Source organism: Montipora foliosa, chromosome 5, assembly GCF_036669935.1.
Source record: "Montipora foliosa isolate CH-2021 chromosome 5, ASM3666993v2, whole genome shotgun sequence".
NCBI lineage: Eukaryota > Metazoa > Cnidaria > Anthozoa > Scleractinia > Acroporidae > Montipora > Montipora foliosa.
Genome location: NC_090873.1, coordinates 12587403 through 12592310, shown reverse-complemented (window position 1 = coordinate 12592310; position 4908 = coordinate 12587403). Strand labels below are relative to the sequence as shown.

At 37.7% G+C, this 4908-nt stretch overlaps 1 pseudogene; it reads right to left on the bottom strand.

Annotated features, from left to right (window-relative positions):
• Positions 1 to 1613: 1613 nt before the first annotated feature.
• LOC138002150 (ATP-binding cassette sub-family C member 4-like) overlaps positions 1614 to 4908 on the bottom strand; it is a 17435-nt pseudogene continuing 14140 nt past the window's right edge.

Here is a 4908-nt window from a genome sequence, read left to right as displayed (position 1 = left end):
ATATCCCAAAAGATGTAGCTGTGAAGTTGAAGGCTCAAGTGTACATGGGTGAGGACGGAGTCACAATGATAAAGATGAGGTATATATGGCTTCCTTGACCCTGAAGTTGTAAATGAGTTGCTTTCGTTTACAGCTGCCTAGCAGGACTAGAAGCTCCACCACTGCAGCTTATTTTGGCATGCATCTTCTTCGAAATTCGGTGTCAACTGCCGTTGAGTTTTGCGCATTTATTCTTTACCAATGACCGCAGGAATGGAGCTACCCACGACGAGATAAATTTGCTTACCCTGCTCATCTATTTTCGTCATTTCAAAGTCATTACTTGACAAAATTCTCCAATGCATTTTCCAATAAAAGAGGTTTCTTTTCTTGATTTTTCAAAATTTTATGATCGAAATGGAAATGATTAATATGTCACAAAAATATGATAAATCAGGCTATAATCTCGTTGAATAAACGCATCCAGTCACACAAAAATTGCTTTTTTATAAAAATAGGAAGTAATTAAGTTATAGCGAAGTGGTAAGCCACTATGCGAAGTGTCGCACTGGAAGCAGCGTTTTTTTAGCGGGAACTCGCACGGGCTCGACGACGCGATTTTGGCGGGAAGTTGCAAGGTCAGCGAACGACATTGGATACTGCGTTTTTAAATAGTAAAACAAGCAAACATTTTAAAGACAACCAAAAAAACAATCTATAGCTAAGTATTTTTTTAATATGCGGTACAACGTGGAAAGAAGAGACACCGAGAGATAAAAACCAGAAAGCAAGCGACGAGTTAGCGATGTTGAAAGAGAAAGAGAGCAACTGAGAGCAAGAAAAAAACATGCGAAATATCAATGACAAACAACGAGAGAGAGAACAAGAAAGAGCACGAATAAAGGGACGAAATCATATTTGGGAGCAGCGGAAGAAAGAGAAAGCACAGGTACGAGAAAACAGGCTGAATAATGGTAACGAAAAACGACGAAAAGAGCAAAAAAGAGCACGGAAAAATAGTCCAATTTACACTATTTAAATTCTCAACTTTCGGTTTTGCTAAGTTCCATTTAAGTTTAACAAACAATCCAGAAAGTGATTTTATGCTGAGCGATATTTGTGGCATTCATTTCTACATAAGGTCAAACCCAGGTATAATGGCTGATAACTGAGATCCAATGAGAAAGCTAGAATTGCATTATCTGAGCTTGAGAATTTAATAATTGACAATAATTCCATGGAAGCGCGTCAAATACGAGTTGGCTATAATCAATATCCAATATCTTATCCAATAAGCGCGAATGGAATAATACTTTTATTAAATATTCAATAAATTCTGAACTGTTTTACATACAGAACGACAAGATGTTGTCTCAGTTTTACAAAACGAACCGCGCACTCAGTTTCCATATATGGTATATGAGCTGATAACAGGGATTGAGTGAGCCAATCAGAAAGCTAGACATGCAATATCCGAAATTGAAAATATAATAAACAAAAATATCTGAAAACAAACATAAATAATAATTGAGAAGCTCGGCTTCAGTTTAGGCTAAATATATTTACTTAGTTGTTAACTTTCCTAAATGTAACTTGACTTTAGGATTTTACTCTCAAGCTAATCCCCTGTATCATCATTTGGCGGTTTTCACAATGTCAGCAAGAACTCCATCCTTCTTATCAACAAGTGAAATCAAATGTACCAAATTCCGCTACTTCCCCTTCCCTCAAAATAGTAACGGTGTCACAATGTTGAATTGTATTCAACCGATGAGCAATAGTTATCACAGTACAGTTCTTTAATTTTGAATTAACAATGTTCCACATGGTCTGCTCTGTTACGGGATCAACATGGGCTGTCGGCTCGTCCAAAATGACAACTCTATTGTGCTGCAATAAAGTGCGAGCTAAACAAACAAGTTGTCTCTCTCCGACACTCAAATTATTCCCTCTCTCTAGCAACTCGTATTCCAGCTGCCCGTTGAGGTTTCCTACAAACGATTTGAGTTGTACGTCTTCAAGAGCTGCCCATAAATGAGCGTCTTTAAATTGATTCATTGGATCAAGGTTTCGTCTCAGCGATCCGCTGAACAAAACAGGAACCTGGCTAACAACAGAAATGCATCGTCTGGATTCTTGGAGGTTTATGTCGTTTATTCCCACTCCATCGATGATGACGTCACCCTGAGCATCAGGCATGCGTAGAAGAGCTGCCAAGAGAGATGACTTGCCTGCCCCAGTCCTTCCGACGATGCCTATTCGGGACTTTCCTTAGATGGACAAATTTAAATTTCTCAACACTTTGGGTCCGCCCTCATAGTACGTGAGAGTGACATCAAAGAAAGTCACATGTCCATCACGTGGCCAGTGTGTCGGTGGAAAGGTTTTGTATCCTTGTTCGGAATCCAGGTTTGTATAAGTAAGTACCGGCAGTACTCGTTCCACTGATGTCATGAAATTTTCCACTTCCGAGAATTGTCGAACTGCAAATTGTAAAAGATCTAAAATCTCCAAGACGTATGATAGAGAAAGTCCGGAAATTGCTGGAAGGTAAGAAAAGACATTGTTTATTAGCAATATCAGCATTGTAAACTTTGTTCAAAGTAGCTGCCATTAAGGTTTGCGATCAATATCATGACAACAAATTTATAGTAAAGTCGTCGAGATCTCCTTATTCGGCTTTTCTGTAAATTAAACTCTGGGTTTTGCTGTGCGTATATCGAGTTGTGGATGCACGCGGGACTATTTGGAGAATGCATTTTATTGACCAAGCGTGAAGCCAAGATGGCTGGATATTGGTCAAGTTCTTTTTTTGCGGCATTATGGACCGAGACGAAGCCGAGGTCCATGAACACACACAAAAAAGAACGAGACCAATATCCAGCCATCTTGACCTCACGCTTGGTCAATAAAGGATTCATAAAACACCAAAAAAATAATCTTTGATTTTGCGGGACCAAGCGAGAAATCCCGAGCGGGCAGTATAGCTCCATCTTGCCCGCTCGGGTAGCCAATCACATCGTGGGATTTGGTTCATCTTGTCCGCTCACGGAGCTAGTCATATATTAAAGAAGGTTATCGCCTCAATAAGCATGAACCATTTCTTAATTAGTGTAACTTAGTGTGGTTTTTGGCGTGAGATGCTTAAGGAGGTTCAAACCAGTTTCAACGCTTTCAACAAACTGTTCTATTAGAAGGACTGAATCTACCCTACTCTTTCACCTAACTGCAATGTTATGGTACCACATTAAACATCAATTATTGCTTAAGAAGATGCTCTTGATAATGTGACGTAATAAGTTAATATGACAACAAAAAAGCTCTCTAAAAATACCCTATATTTTGTCTCTAAACGTTTATGTCTCAAAAACGAACTCGGTTAATCCCATTTTTATTGCTGGAACGGTGTTTTTCAGGCTATAATGATAAATATCTCTACAAAGTTAAAAAAATCCTCTCAAGCATGCGCAGATTCATAGCTTTTGCTATTACCACAATTGGAAAATGTTAAGGTTTCTTTGAATCCGCTCTAGACAATTTTTTAAAACTTTGCACAGAGATTTATTTTAGACTGCTTATCACTTTACAACACTAAAAATGGAGATCACCGAGTTCGTATTTGGACTATTTGGAGATATCAGCGTTGTCATGGTAACTTAGTACGTTATATTTTTAGTGGATCTTGCTATTTATTTATTTATTTATTTATATGTTTATTTATTTACCATTTCGGAGTCCAACATTCAATAATGAATGTAAAGGACTGCATTGAAAATTTAAAAAAAATCATAAATAATAGTATTATATACACAAATGGAGCTAATAAATTATGGGAATTTCACTCTTGAAAGGTTTAAGTGATTCTTTCAATGCTACTTCCTTTGGTAGCTTATTCCATTCCTGTATGGTTCTTGGAAAAAAGGAATACTTGTAAAAATCACACTTTCCATTTAGAGTCATATATGCATTCCCAGAGGAATGCGTAAAAGAATAGGTAATTGGGTGGAGATTAGCATTATCTACATTAATTTGCTGAATTATTTCTAAATTTATAAAGCATAGACAAGCGGGAAATTATTCTACGGGATTGCAGTGATTTCCAACTCAGTTTATTTAAGCAATTATTGATCTTTTATTTGGTACTACAACACTGCCATTACATGAAACAGGGTTACAGAGTTAATCCTGCCAAGACATTTCCTAGGCCTCCAAATTGTTGACGCGTAGAATGATTTCCAATCGTTCCCATTACTTCCTCAAATTCAAGCATTGGCACTCAGCAGCTGGGTAAAATGTCGAACAAACCAGTGAGAATTGGATGTGCTCTTGTGCTCTTTGTGCTCTTCAAATAATTCAAAATTACTGAATTGACTAACCTGCGTCCATTGAAAATCTCACTGATGCAAGAGCTACAGATGTTATAAGAGGAACACACAGGAGATCAACACGAAGACCAAACCAACGCGTGCCCTCAATTACCATGTAAAAGGCTTGGTTGTGTAAGTCTTGAGGCCTAAAATGTACAAAAGGGTTTTATGTGAACAAAAGTACTTCAAAATGCATAACGTTGAAATTTACAGCTACGCCCGTTTCTTTCCTCGTAGGTAGGAGTCCAAACGGGAAATAGGCAAAGATCGTTTCTCCGAACCTTAGATATTAACAGACGTATCTATATACACGACTCTCTTTATTGACTTAACTTTTGTTTAAAAAAACCCCAGCACATCACATCAACAAAATCTTTCCTGAAGAACAAGATTTTTAATTGGTTACTTTTTCCAAAGAGATTTACACTGCTGAAGCCAAATGCAAATGACATTCCCCTTTTCTTATCTAGGAATTCGGACGATAACACAAGTTCACTAAAGGATTTGTGATGTCTAAAAAGTAGCCCATGAACGAAAGCCGGATGCCATTTTAAAAACACCA